Source organism: Oryzias latipes, chromosome 21, assembly GCF_053564925.1.
Source record: "Oryzias latipes strain Hd-rR chromosome 21, Olatipes_Hd-rR_3.1".
Classification (NCBI taxonomy): Eukaryota; Metazoa; Chordata; class Actinopteri; order Beloniformes; family Adrianichthyidae; genus Oryzias; species Oryzias latipes.
The window spans coordinates 34,286,491-34,301,868 of record NC_136257.1 but is presented as its reverse complement, the minus strand read 5'-3'; the positions used below and the strand labels follow the sequence as shown (position 1 = coordinate 34,301,868).

General features: G+C 50.4%; 1 protein-coding gene across 2 annotated transcripts in view; it reads left to right on the top strand.

The window, feature by feature from the left end:
- The first annotated feature begins 1,977 nt into the window (after window positions 1-1,977).
- ptpn4a (protein tyrosine phosphatase non-receptor type 4a) overlaps window positions 1,978-15,378 on the top strand; it is a 37,085-nt gene continuing 23,684 nt past the window's right edge. The window contains exon 1 of one of the 2 annotated variants that reach the window (XM_023950763.2): window positions 1,978-2,914. The gene's annotated coding sequence lies outside the window, so the exon portion shown is untranslated. The remainder of the gene's footprint in view (window positions 2,915-15,378) is intronic. The other variant, XM_023950764.2, reaches the window with a different exon arrangement.

The following is a 15,378-nucleotide window of genomic DNA, read 5'->3' as shown; positions in this document are numbered from 1 at the left end:
GTACTTAATGGTCAAATGTGGTTTTATGACACGATATAGAGAAACTGAACGCCTGCATCAGAGACATCAAGACCTGGATGACAATTAATGACCTCCTCCTGAACCCAGAAAAAACTGAGGTCATTATACTTGGTCCTAAAAACCTCAGAGATGCTCTTTCTGCTCAGATAGTCTCCCTGGATGGCATAAGTATAGCCCCCAATTCCACAGTTAGAAACCTTGGGGTTTTGTTTGACCAGGATTTATCATTTAAGGCTCACATATCTCAGGCGTGTAGAACTGCCTTTTTTCACCTGCGGAATATTGCTAAGATCAGAAATCTACTTTCTAAGAGTGATGCTGAAAAACTCATCCATGCATTTGTTACGTCGAGGCTGGATTACTGTAACTCCTTGTTAGCAGCGTGTCCTAAGAGTTCCTTAAGAAGTCTCCAGCTTGTTCAGAACGCAGCAGCTAGATTGTTAGCTGGAACCAGCAGAAGAGATCACATCACTCCTGTGTTAGTTTCGCTCCATTGGCTCCCAGTTGATTCCAGAATCCAGTTCAAGATCCTCCTGTTAACCTATAAGGCCTTACATGGAATGGCCCCGTCCTATATTAAGGACCTCATAGTCCCTTACCATCCAATCAGAACACTTCACTCACTAAATGCAGGACTGCTTGTGGTTCCTAGAATTAGTCAAAGTACGGTTGGAGGTAGAGCGTTTAGCCACCAAGCCCCTGTCTTATGGAATAAACTCCCAGCTCATGGAAGAGAGGCCGACTCAGTTTCTACATTCAAAGCTAGACTGAAAACATTCCTCTGTGGACAGGATTATTGTCAGACTAGCTAGTATTCAGAGATTATTTAACTTAATGTTAGTTTGTTTAAATTAAACTTAATAACTATTTCTTTTAAAAGGCTGCTAGAAGTTGAAGCTGGGGTAACTATGGTGCTCTGGGGTTCTGTCCTCTTTTCTCATCTACTTCTACCCTTCCTCTTCTCTATTCTTGATCATAATTTATCATTTAGTTCTCCATGCCTCTGTTTGGTGCAGGGATTCATGTATTGTCCCTCTTTTCCTCTCCCCTCCTGGGGAGTGGGAGTGCTTCCAGACTCCAGTTGTTTCATCCGTGCTCCAGTTCCTGACCGTTTGCCTCGTCTCTGCTCCTGCTCCTACACCTGGCTGTGGTTCCTGTCTCCGGCTCGACTCGCACCTTTGACTGTCCCCACAACCACGGCTGGATGAAGCTCGTCTGCTGGACTTTATATATGTAGTTGTAGATTTAGATAAGTTAATTCTTCTCTAAGAGTTCTGGTAAATCGCCTGTCCGTCCTGGGGGAGGATCCCTCCTTCATGTGGGCACCCCTGAGGTTTCTTCGTTTTTTCCGGAATCCGTTTTTTTAGGAGTTTTTCCTCACAGAGAAGGGGGGTCTAAGGGCAGGGATGCCAGTATAGCTTAGTCAGTTTGTTAGTTCATTTTAGTATTTTCCTATTGAACTCTTTGTATTCATGATCCTTTGATTTCATGTTTTACTTCGAAGCCCATCGAGACGACTGTTGTTGTGATTTTGGGCTATACAAATAAAATTGAATTGAATTGAATCACACAGATGAAAATCATCTGGATGCAGATTTTATTATTAACTATTTATCCCAGACTTCGTTTAGGTGACCCCCCCCCCATCAGAGGTGCAGCCGCCAACAGAATCAGGAAAGTTGATGGAAGTGAAATAAATAGTGTTGATCCTCACTAATGCCTCACTTTGAAGACTCTGGTCTTTGTGCTACAAAGAATAGGATTTCACCAGAAGGAGGAAATGGAGGTGACTTTTCCGCTGCTTGATCCATGTGACTGTTAATCCCTTCATCTGATGTTACGGATCATAGATCTTATGTCGTGATATATGTAAGAAAAGTGTGAAAGAACGTTTTTGTGCATTTGTGATGAACTATGATGAGATAAACCACAATCCGGACGCAATTTGTTTATGACATAAAATTGGACAACAGCGCAGTATTTCCAATTTTACCACTGAATATAATCTGAGATCCATCTAATCCAGATTCATCTCAGTGAATTCAGAATCAGTGAATTCCGTGCGGTTATCTAACATTCAGAGTAAATCAGTCATTTTGCTTTTTGTCTGTTTGTTTGCAGATGATGTTGTCGTGTTTCATTCTGGTGATAATCCCGGTATAATCCAATCCAGTCAAAACAATGACGCTCTGGAGACCTGTCGTTATGGCAACAAACTTGATTGACAGGCTTCAGGTAGATCACCGGGTGGGGGGCTGCTGGTTCCGTTAATGGCCGCCCCTGAGCGGCTCACCTGCTGCCGGTTGACCCGCGCTCGGACCGGGCAGTTGAAGTCCCGGATGTGTCATACTGTTTTTGTGCCCCCGCCCCCCGCGGACTGCATTTTCGCTCAAAAGCACCGCGCTCTGTCGCAAGGCCACGCCCCTGTGCGTCGCGGCTGCGTGATGACGTGGGCACAGGTCGCTGCAGGCAGCAGCTGCAGGATCGGGACGCGCTGACAACAACGAGACGCTGCGAGCGAAAAGTAGAGCCGTGTTCTGGTCCCGAATGAGCCGATCTGCCGCCGGAGCTCGGTTCTAGGCCCTCGCCGTCCCGCGGAGGATCCCACTAGTCCGTGGTTCGGCGGAAATGAGCCGCTAGGCGCCGCGTTCGGCCAATGGTCGCTGCGAGGGCTCCTGTCTTGTGGATTATCCGTCGTCGCCGCGCCAGTCTGATGGTGGAGCCCGGAGGAGGCCGCGCTCCGCTGGGTGGATGTTTGTGAAGCAGCGCCGATGAAGAGAATGCTGCTGGCGAACTGAGCGTGGATGTCCGGGCTCGGCGGCCGCTCAGACACTCTTCTCCCTCAGCGCTCCTCCGCCCCGAAACCTGGACGCCTCTGGAGCAGTTTATGACGGTAAGACGGCGGCGCGCGGCGCGGAGTGGGGAGGCGCGCGGCGCGGAGTGGGGAGGCGCGCGGGCCGGCTCCGGGGCCAGCTGACGCTAGCGGGCTAGCTTAGCGCTGTCACTTTACCCAGGTGTCTGTGCGCCGCTAAAGCTGCAGAAACGCTGAGGCCTCTTACGCAACCGTTCTCCTGCGTGTTTTGCGTGGACCCCCCGCAGGTTTAGCCGTCAATTGTTGTGTTGTGTGTGTTTTTTTTGCTAGCCGTTTTCGCTCGCGCTGCCTCCCGCATCTTTCTGCACGTAAACGCTCCTTGGCTTGGCGCACGCGCCATGGAGGCGCGCGTGCGTTCACAGAGTCCCACACTGATGTGGCTTTAAAAATGGCATCTGTTTATTTATGCGTGTGCGGTTGGTCTTTTGTGCACGAGGCAGTGTGGTTATTGACATCTAGCGCACGCGCACACACGCATCCAGGCGGCTCACATGGATGAGTTGCGATCTGGAGCCGCGCGTGCGGTCCTCCTGCGGGTTTTTTGCGGTAGATGTTGGGGCAAGTCGGCAAACCCCGTCTTTGCAAGTCGATGCGTGAGGTTCTGTTTGTCTCCTCTCCTCGATGACGTAATCTCCTCACCGTTCGCGCCACATCTTCTGGGTCGCCAACGGTTCCACTGCTGGGATCCTCCCTCCTCTCCTCCTCTGAGCTCCTTACAGACATGAAGGTGGAAATGAGACCTTCAGGCTTCCGTTACTATGATGGTCAGATGCTCTTTGTGGATCCTCTCGTCTCCATTCTGATCCAGATTCTGCAGAATTTTCTGCTGAAGTTCTGTCAGGACATCTGTCAGCTGTGTTAAAACCTTAATATCAGCTGATCTTCCCGCTCTGCTCTGGTCCAGCAGTTCTGCCCGGATTCACGGGGAATCCAGTTCTGTGTTTAGGGAATCGGGTCAGTGGTGCTGCAGGATCCGGGATGAGTCTGATCACAGCACTTTCCCTCCAAAAGCAGAGGGGGGGGGGGTTCTGAAAACTGCTGATGGAACCAGAAGATCAGAGCTTTGGGCTTCAGCTCCATGAGCAGGAAGAGAACCCGGCATGGATCAGTACCTCGGTGGGTCGCCCAGGAGGGGCTCTGGTGAGGACGCCGTTCTGGTGGGTACGGCGCTCTGGTGCTGATGGCGCTCTGGTAGTGATCCTGCTCTGGTGGGACGCCGTGATGATGGCGCTCTGGTGGGACGCCGTGATGATGGCGCTCTGGTGGGACGCCGTGATGATGGCGCTCTGGTGGGACGCCGTGATGATGGCGCTCTGGTGGGACGCCGGGATGATGGCGCTCTGGTGGGACGCCGTGATGATGCCGCTCTGGTGGGACGCCGTGATGATGGCACTCTGGTGGGACACCGGGATGATGGCGCTCTGGTGGGACGCCGTGATGATGGCACTCTGGTGGGACGCCGTGATGATGGCGCTCTGGTGGGACGCCGGGATGATGGCGCTCTGGTGGGACGCCGTGATGATGGCGCTCTGGTGGGACGCCGGGATGATGGCGCTCTGGTGGGACGCCGTGATGATGCCGCTCTGGTGGGACGCCGTGATGATGGCGCTCTGGTGGGACGCCGTGATGATGGCGCTCTGGTGGGACGCCGTGATGATGGCGCTCTGGTGGGACGCCGGGATGATGGCGCTCTGGTGGGACGCCGTGATGATGCCGCTCTGGTGGGACGCCGTGATGATGGCACTCTGGTGGGACACCGGGATGATGGCGCTCTGGTGGGACGCCGTGATGATGGCGCTCTGGTGGGACGCCGGGATGATGGCGCTCTGGTGGGACGCCGTGATGATGCCGCTCTGGTGGGACGCCGTGATGATGGCGCTCTGGTGGGACACCGTGATGATGGCGCTCTGGTGGGACGCCGTGATGATGGCGCTCTGGTGGGACGCCGTGATGATGGCGCTCTGGTGGGGACGCCGTGATGATGGTGCTCTGGTGGGACGCCGTGCTATGATGGCGCTCTGGTGGGGACGCCGTGATGATGGCGCTCTGGTGGGACGCCGTGATGATGGCGCTCTGGTGGGACGCCGTGATGATGGCGCTCTGGTGGGGACGGTGTTCATTCAGAACTGAAGGAGCAGCAGTCATGAGAGTACCTGTATCATGTACCTGGATCCTGAATCCCGAGTAAGTCCTGCATTGAGAAGAACCTCCTGATGTTCTCATCATTGTAATGTGAGAAGCGTCTTAGGAACCAGTGGTCCGAACATCGATCCTCCAATGTTCTGCTGTAAACTGAATCACTTTGTGAAGGATTATGGAATTATTTCTGGTTTAACGGAAAAATGGGTTTGATCATTTAGCAAAAACATTCCAAGTTCTGTTCGATTCTGCTAGTTTCTGGATTTTTGTTCTGATCCAGTTCAGCTAGCATGAATACCTTCTGATGACTCTGCTCGTTGCATTAATGTTCTCAGGATCTCGTTTAGTAACGCTGACCTAACGTGGCGTCTGTCTTTGGCCTCAAACGCTTGGTTTCAACCGGAAAGACTACAGGTCCAGGTCTTGTCCTTGCCTCCGGGTCCGGGTCTTGTCCTGGCCTCCAGGTCCAGGTCTTGTCCTGGCCTCTTGGTCCAGTAGCAGACTCCTGCAGACGTTCCTCGTGTTCTCTGCAGGTCTGTGGGTTTAATTGGATCCAAAAATGACGTCCAGTGGTTCCTTGAATCCGTTTGCAAAGGATTGACTCAGACCTGCAGGTGTAAACGGGAGGGGGCGGGTCCTCAGGTGAGCTGTTGGGTTAAGGTGGGGGCGGAGCCTCCAGGTGAAGCTTCAGCAGGTAAAAAGCCTGCACCTGTGTTAGTCATCATGAGGCCTCCAGACCTCATGCTGGAGGTTCTGGAGGTTCTGTGAAGCTGCTTTGGAGCATCAGTGTGTGGCGGCGTTTCACCACCAGAAATATCCGTATCTGCCATGGAGCTGGTTAGCGGTCAGACTAAAGTCACCTGAGATGAGCACAGCTGTGTTGATGTTCTCCAGCCCCCCCCCCCTCTCCAAAAAAAAAAAAATGACGGTTCCACCCACTGCTGGGTGGAGGACCCCCCCCACCCCCAGTTCCTCACTGAGTTTGATGGGAGAGCATTGATCTGCCCGCTGGCTTTGCTCTGCAGCCTGATAGAGGAGATGAGGAGACCGGTTTCGGTCCAAAGACCGGTTCCGGGCTCTTGCAGAGATGTTCTGAGGCCGACCCGGTTCTGGAGGGCGGCTCTTCTGGGAGCCCCTGTATACCCAACAGCCTTTACCAGCCGTCTGTCAGCAGACGGGACTGTGGTTCCTCCTCAGGACGGCCCCCCCACAGGAGAACGCTCTACTGCCCTCAGGAAGGAGGAAGACCCGAATCCTGGAACGGGAAACCAGCTGCTGGGAGACGTCGTCCCAGTTGAAGGACTCGTCTGCAGCCGTCTGCTCGGCAGGATCTCTGCAGCCGGCTGGAAAACGTTGGCGGTCAGGAGATCCTCGCTCGGTTCAGACCTCAGGTTCTTCAGAAACCCTCATGCGATGCGTTTGAGGTCTACGGGAGAGGAGGATTCAGATCCATGGAACCAGGTTCTCCATTCCACCCAGAAACCAAATCTGCCTGAATCCAAATCCTCTGTTGTCATTGTAGACACAACAAAACCGTTTTAACCAGAATAAAGTTTTCAAAGCGTTTCTGTTGATTCTAAAAGCAGACGGGGAATTTTTCATAATAATTGATCCTTTATTTATCCCTCAGTGGGGAAATTCTTCTGCCCATCTGGCCCGTCCCCTGGGGGAGCGGTGAGCTGCAGACTAGCCGCGCTCGGGGGGCGACAGCTGGCTGGGGAGAGCGGGGATCGAACCACAAACCCTTTGGTTATTGGATGACCTGCTTTACCGGCTGAGCTAAACTGCCGCCCAGTTTTATGCCAAACATCAACCGCAGAACTCGCGGCGTGATTCCACCAGCGAGGCGAGGCCCTCCTTTGGACTCTGTGTGGCGCTGGCGTCGGAGCTCCTCAGAACCGCCGCAGAGGAACCTCCGCTTTGAAGTGTTGGCTTTAAACCTGCCGACAGACGGGTTTCTGGTTGCAGGACGCTTCAGGTGCAGCTGGTTCCTGAGAGCGTCTCTGAACGGAGGCAAACGGAAGGTGGCAGATGTGGGACGGCGTTTGGTTTTGGACCCGTCCAAAAAAGGCTGCGAGCAGGAGATGCTTCAGAATCGGCTGCAGGAACACAGCAGGCTGTGGGTTCTGACAGAAGCTGCTGGTTGAACTCCCCACCGGTTCAGGGTTCCTCCAAGCCGGTCATGTGACCCTCAGGTGATGCGAGCTGGAAGTTGTTTCAGCTGACGGCAGGTTCCCTCTGCTCCTTTACGACCCTCAGGTATGCGGCTGCAGCTGCTTCCTGGCGTGTTTCTGCTCGTCCTCCGTTCATCCTCCCCCCGCGCGTCAGCACCCCCCCCCCCCATGTATTTGCCCCACCCGTTATAACTGGCCTCCTGTGTGACGAGAGTCCGCGGGTCGCTGCTCCACACAGCTGTTGGAACAGCCTTGAATGCATCAGGAGGCCGGAGGGCACAGTTGCTTGGGGAGGGGGGGGGGACACCACTCATCACCCCCCCAGAACTTCCTGTCTGGTGTTTGAAGTTCTGAATGTTTTCTAGTTCTAGTTGGACCAAAATGCTGGAATCCAATTTTTTCTTTTGGGTCAGAACCTGACTGCTGGATGAGCGGTTCTGGTTCTGAGGGGTCCATGCAGACGGTTTCATCTTTCTCATGTGTCTGTGTAAAAACACAATGGGGGGGGGGGGGGGGTGTCAATGGATCAACATGGAAACAAAAGTGTTTCCAGGGGGGGGCAGTGAGGGATGATTACAGGAGCCGTTACATTCTAGTGGTTTCTCTGATTTCAGCAGGGGGGGTTACTTACAGGCCCTGTGATGCATCACAGGGCCTGTAAGTAACCAGTTCCCGTAACGGTTGCATTGACCGTTTCATTAGCCGTTGCATTAGCCGTTGCAGGACCTGTTGCATTAGCGATTGCATAAACCGTTGCATTAGCGGTAGCATTAACGTTGCAGGACCTGTTGCATTAGCCGTAGCATTAGCGGTTGCAGGACCTGTTGCATTAGCCGTTGCATGACCTGTTGCATTAGCCGTAGCATTAGCCCTTGCAGGACCTGTTGCATTAGCCGTTGCAGGACCTGTTGCATTAGAGGTAGCATTAGCCCTTGCAGGACCTGTTGCATTAGCGGTTGCATTAACCGTTGCATTAGCGGTAGCATTAACCGTTGCAAGACCTGTTGCATTAGCTGTTGCAGGACCTGTTGCATTAGCGGTTGCATTAGCCGTTGCAGGAGCTGTTGCATTAGCCTTTGCAGGACCTGTTGCATTAGCCGTTGCAGGACCTGTTGCATTAGGTGTTGCAGGACCTGTTGCATTAGCGGTTGCATTAGCCGTTGCAGGAGCTGTTGCATTAGCCTTTGCAGGACCTGTTGCATTAGCCGTTGCAGGACCTGTTGCATTAGGTGTTGCAGGACCTGTTGCATTAGCCATTGCAGGACCTGTTGCATTAGCCGAAGCATTAGCCGTTGCAGAACCTGTTGCATTAGGGGTAGCATTAGCCGTTGCAGGACCTGTTGCATTAGCGGTAGCATTAGCCGTTGCAGGACCTGTTGCATTAGCCGTTGCAGGACCTGTTGCATTAGCGGTAGCATTAGCCGTTGCAGGACCTGTTGCATTAGCGATTGCATAAACCGTTGCATTAGCGGTAGCATTAACGTTGCAGGACCTGTTGCATTAGCCGTTGCAGGACCTGTTGCATTAGCGGTTGAATTAACCGTTGCATTAGCGGTAGCATTAACCGTTGCAAGACCTGTTGCATTAGCTGTTGCAGGACCTGTTGCATTAGCGGTTGCATTAGCCGTTGCAGGAGCTGTTGCATTAGCCTTTGCAGGACCTGTTGCATTAGCCGTTGCAGGACCTGTTGCATTAGGTGTTGCAGGACCTGTTGCATTAGCGGTAGCATTAGCCGTTGCAGGACCTGTTGCATTAGCGGTAGCATTAGCCGTTGCAGGACCTGTTGCATTAGCGGTTGCAGGACCTGTTGCATTAGCGGTTGCAGGACCTGTTGCATTAGCTGTTTCATTAGCCGTTGCAGGACCTGTTGCATTAGCGGTTGCATTAGAGGTTGCAGAACCTGTTGCATTAGCCGTTGCATTAGCCGTTGCAGGACCTGTTGCATTAGCGGTTGCAGGACCTGTTGCATTAGCCGTTGCGTTAGCCATTGCAGGACCTGTGTGTAAATAGGTCGCTGCTCTAGGAGAGGTATCAACAGAAACCAGGGGGGTAGTTTCCGGGGCAAGCTGTGGTTGTACGCACAAAACGAGGTGCACTAGATGCGTATCGGCTGTTTGAGTTCCTGCCCCCCAGCTAAAGACCCGTCAGGGTCTTGGGGGGGGGGGAGAGAACGTGCCCCGCGTTGTCGGGAGCAGAGACGCTTGTTTTCTAGAGTGCAGGAGCTCTGGGGAAAGTGTCAGGTGGGCCCACGCCTTCCTGTTTTGGCCCCGTGTACCAACCACAACATGTTCCATCCTCCCCCGCCTCCCCATCCTCACCTCATCACACCCACAGAGATCCATTAATACCCCTCCCACATGTGCACGCTGCTTCTTATGCCTCGCATGTTGTTACCCCTTCATCTCCTCACTGTGGAGTCTGAAGCTCCTCCACCGCTCCGGCGTGCTCAGGGGTCACCGGGTCACCGCTATGGAGACGTCTGGTCAAACGTTCAGGTTTTTTCTGGGTTCTTCATCATTTCATGACGTCTTCAATAAAGGAAGTGGTTGCAGTTTCTGAGGAGCATGGAGTCTGCACGCGAACGCGTGTGCTGCGCTCAGAGAGCCGCTCCTCCGCTATGGAAGTGATTGTGTAGCATAATTAAAAATAAAAGTGAAAACCAGAAATGCTTTTTCATTTTCAGAATAAATCTGTATTTTTGGACTCAAAATTATAATGAAAAATCAATCCACCAAAATGCTTTTTCATTTTATACTTAAAAACCGCTCATTCTGTGTCATAATTAAAAGGAAATGCTGCTTCGATCTGAGAAACCATCATAGGAATTTGTGTTTCCAGAACAAAATAAAGGATGATGTAGGGTTGTGCCGATGGACGATATCATCGTCCATCGTGATGGGTGACTGACATCCCGATGGAGAGACACCATCGTGATGCCACGCCCCCGCCACGTTGCGAGTCGACACCATAAGCCGCGGTTACATGTACAAAATATCTTGATGGGATCAATGGTCGGATTAGAATCCAACCGTGTACATGGGCCCAGAAAAATGTTTTCAGAATATAACAAACGTTCACTAAGGTCACACTTTCCATCGGAATAAATCATTCGCACATGCGCAGTAGGGTTTGAAAACCGGAAAAGGATATAAGTTCCGCCGAGCGGCTATTTTTTTTCCAAACTTTATTGAATGTAACAATTCAATACAAAACGATGTTAAACAGCGCCGAGCGGCTAGTTACATTGACATGTCAGCTCGGTAATATACAAGACGATGTTCTAAACGTGCTTTTAATAATGTTACGGTTATTATGAAACACCTGTTCGCTCATCATTTGAATTTTAATCCGTGTGGTCAGTGCTTTTTCTGAACGAAGCCAGGATTAGCAGTATGCTAACACGGGCTAACAACATTAGCTTTGGGTGGCGCTGCATGCTGGCTGCACGTAAACATATAAGAATAACATCAGCTTTTATTTAGTCGGGACACGACTGGAAACACAAATCCACATGATTGTTTGAATGTTTTCTAAGGACTGAGCGACATTTCTGCTTTGAAGCTCAAACCGCTGTGTGTGCTGACGATCCGAGCTGTGCTCAGACACACGTTTAGACCCGGTTCTGAGTTCGGTAGCCCGTTCCCCAAGAGCTGCGGGACGGATCGCAGTCTTAAATCTCCCACACATAGCGCTCATGTAACAAAGCACACCCCCCCCCCCCCCTTCCCATCAAACACAAAGCTGTAAGTCCGCGCTCCACCGGTCCACTTCACTAGTTAAGTGCGGGAGCGGACCACTTCTTTTCTATTTTGTTTGTTACTTTTTTTGTTAAAGTCACTTCCCTCAGTTTATACTGGATCATCGCGGATTAGTCATTAGTTGGGAAATAAAGTAATAAAATAAAATAACGGATAGCAATTATGAGAATGAAAAATTTAAAAATACCCCCGCCACCAACGATATCATCATTGGGGGGGGGGTTGGTTGACAGCAAACATCGTCAACGGCCAATTTAGGGGACATCGCCCAACCCTAGGATGAAATCGTTATCGCAATATTAATCCCTCACATCGCAAGTTTTCTTTATATCGTGCAGCCCTAGTTAAGTACGTCCACGGCTAATGTTTTAGCACATATTAGCATAATGCTAACCCGTCTTCTTTTGGGTCCTTGCAGCGAGGAAAAAAAGCACATGAAAATACAATCCCCTCTTTGCATTTTCCTTTCAATTATGACACAGAATCAACCGTTATTAAATAGAAGATAAAAAAGCATTTTGATGGATTGATTTTTCATTTTGATTTTGAATCATTTGATGCAGCTTCATGTTGAAAATGAAAAGCATTTCTGGTTTTGACTTTTATTTTTAATTATGCTCCAGAATGGCTTCCATACTCCACGGTGGTTCTGTGAACAATCTCCTTCAGTGAAACCTCAGCTTCTCATGTGAAGATGTCAGACACACCTTCACCTTTGACCTGTGGTCACATGTGTCCCTCCTGTGGATCGCTGCACGTGGTGCTTCCGTCTTTCAGAAATGCGGCGGTTTGACGCTGATGCTTTGAACATTCAATAAACATGAAAGTTTCTTTGTTTGGAGGCTTTTATCTTCCTCAAACTGAGGAAGATGGGCCGACTGCTCTGTCAGGACTTTATCACTGAGACTCAAACTCCCACCCTCTTTTTGAGGGGGGGTGGGTTGTGTGGCGTGGGCTGTGGCGGCGTGATGACATTTGGGCGGGAGGAGCTTTGCTGAAGCTCAAATTCATTTTCAGGTTCGGTGAAGCTGAGGGTGTCGTTCCTGCGTGTTCTGCTGTTCGCTCGCCTGCTGCTGGGCGTGCATACCTGTTGGCGCGGCGGCGTGTGCCGGCACGTCTTTGGGCTGCAGGTGGGGGGGGGCTGCTGCTCCCTCCTTCCTGCGAGGAGCGTCCTCCGATCTGCAGGAGCACAAACGGAGGTGGGTTTGACCTGCGGCTCCTGAAGGCCTCGTGGAGGCGCCGTGGCCTCGAATCTGTGGTCACGCTGGGGTTCAGGTGTCACCCATTATTTATAGAATGGAGACCCCCCCCCCCCCCCCCCCCTTCGTCATGTGACAGCTCAGCCGCTGTGGGAGGACGGCGGTCGGGTCCGGCTTTCTTCAGGGTCTGCAGACTTCAGGTCTCGGTATCCTGACCCAAACTCTTTTTTTTCAGAGCTGTAACTTTGGATCTGTCACTGATGGTTTGATGGATCTCTGCCTGAAGAAAGAGGGATAGGAAAGGGGGCGGAGCCAGTGGAGTGAGCGTTTTGTTTCTGCAGTAAAACAATAACTAAATGTGAAAAAATGAAGTTTTTAGAATTGAGGATCCATGTTGGGATTGTTTATCCCACTTCCTTTAAAGGTGTTTGAACCCTGGACCAGACTCCAGTCCTCTGCTGTTTCTGACTCCAGGTCAGGCCTTCAGGGGTCAGAGGGCGTTGGCTGCTGATGGCCCCACCCAAGACCTGTGAGCAGCAGCTGGGGGGGGGGTGGTGATGCTGCAGGAATGTGCAGGTGGAAAGCTGCAGTGTGACTCTGGGATTTGGTAGTCAGAAGGTCAATCAGACTTGGAGGCTGTGACTGGCGTGCGTGTTTTGGGTTGGTCTAACTTGACTAACCGACCCGCTGCTGCAGTAGCTGACATAGCGCCCTCCTCTGTCGTGTGGGAGGACTGCATGCTGTTGGTGGCGCTGCTGTTGTTGGTTTTTCGGGTGTGATGCTTCTGTGGTTTGCTCCTCGCTGCAGGTTCTGCAGGTTTCATCCGGGAAGTTCCTGTTAACCTCTGCGGGGTTGAAGTTTGTTTGTGGATGTTTGCTCATCAAACGTTCTGATCAGCGGACTGCAGAGAAAAGAGAACAAGATTTAAATTAAATGTTCTCTGCTGCTTTGACATGAGTCCACCTTGATGATGGCAGAGGAGCAGTCTTCTCACTGGCGTCACTGAGGTTTCATATCAGAGAATCTCCTTTGATAAATGAGCAGATTAGCTGTGCAAACGGAACAGAACGAGCAGAACGTCATGTAGATCGAGAACCGTGAGATGATCAGCTAAACCAAAGCGGCTCCACCGCAGACTCACTGCTAAGACTCTCAGTTGTTCTTTGGACTTATCTCCTTAAAACCATCTGCAGGCTGAAGAGACGAAGCTGAACTTTCTTTCAAAGCATCACAGTCAAACACGGTGGTGGTAGTGTGATGATTTGATGGTTTTAAGCTGCTTCAGGACTTGCTGTGCTGAATGGATTCTGATGTTTACAAAAAGGTGAGAGTCCTCCATCTGTAGGAAGACGAAGATCCCAAACCCAAAATGACTGAAGATGATGATGAGGATGAGGAGGAGGATGAGGAGGAGGAGGTCCTGATTCCAGTCTGACATACTGAGACCTTAGAAAGTTCTAGATCTATGACATTTAGACTCGTAATCACAACCGAGCGTTTATGTCAAACATGTTTGATTAGCATTTCGGAGCAGGGGAGCGGTTTGTCCTCCTGCTGGTGGAGCTCCTCGTGTCTGCACCCAGACTTTGGACATGCTGCTGCTGCTCATGCTGTCAACCGTGTCTGAGTGTCTGATCTGCATCCAAACGACTTAGATTGTGTTTTCAAATGTCATCACTGATCATAAAGATGGTACGTTTGGACCATCAGATGCTCTAAGCTCCTTTTATTTCCTCAGAAGTGCACGGTTCGGTGTGCTTTCTGACCTGGAGCCGGTTTTCTGTGGAACATGGCGCTCCAAATTCTGTACAAACGTTGGTTTGTGACCTGTGAAGCTGCAGCGCTTGATGGATTGCTGGAGCATTGTGGGTATTGTAGTCAGGAGGCTGGCAGAGGGATGTGTACTGAGCACGTTTATTTAGTATTTTATGTGTCAAGAGGAGAAAAAGCTTCCCATCAACACTTCCGGCTGACCCCTGCTTCATGACTCCTCTAGGCATTCTGGGTAGTGTAGTCAACATCATCTCAACGTTTAGCTTTGCCTAATGTGCTCATCATATGGCAAAAAGGTTTGTTCTTTAGTTTTTTAACATTGCATATACATACTATTTCCTGTACTTGTATAATGGAATATTTATAATGTCTGTTTCTCTGGAATTCCTGTTTTCATCTATAAGGACAGTCACGTTTTTGTGTTGATTTTTGTTTTTGTGTTGTCACCTGAGCATCTTTCTGCTGACTTGGTAGAAATGAAAAGCTTGTCTGGGCACAAATCAGCTGTTTTCTTGTTTTTGTACGTGTTTAGCACTTAATAATGTTTAGCGGGGTCAAGTTTTACGTCACTTCTGCTACGAAGCCGCCGGCCGGCAAAACACGACAGCAGAAGACGGAGAAGAAATGAATGAAAGCGAGCAGCTGAGAAACGCTTCAGACCGGAAGAGACGCAAACACTTCACTGAGATAAACACTGTTGGAATTTTTACTGTAGAACAATAACAGAACAAGCCTCTGGACTGTTTCATGTATTTATAGTGTCCACATAGAGAAAACAGTAGTATAATAATTTTAAAGTCATCGGTTGTCTTTAGAAGCCGTGCTTTGCTGTTGTGTGTCTGGATTTAGTTACAGGGTTGCTGTTTGGGATTCAGTGTTTGCTCATCTGGACTGGGATCTGTTGTTGTTCTCACATGGAAACCGCCACCGTACACGTGTGAGTCATCATCATGGAGGAACGTGTGCTTAGGAAAAGGAAGAAGGTTTAGTGGCTGCAGCAGCGCCGTCTGAGAGGAGCTCCAGGGTCAAAGTGACCCAGCACACACACTCGTCTGTCTGTAACCTCTGCTGACTGCAGGAAGCAATCTTGGCGGCGTGCTTCCGGAGGTTTCCCTGCGGAAACAAGTGACGCAACAATGTGGAGCAGAAGAGCTGAAGATGAGACGGGGGGGGGTAAATTAATGCGATGAAAAACAGACGTGCAGAAAAAAACACAGTTGATTTTTCATTTCATCCCAAAAACTAAAGTCTGGTTTATAATAATATAATAATATATATATATAATAATAATGGGTGTAATAAACACACAGCTGTCATCTGATCTGCAGGGAAAACGGGAATAAATTCTACAGGAAGTGCTTTTATTTTTGCACTCCTCTTCCTGTGTAATGCTGTGTAGTCCTTCATTTTTATCCTTCTTCTCTTCCTTTGGATGAATCACT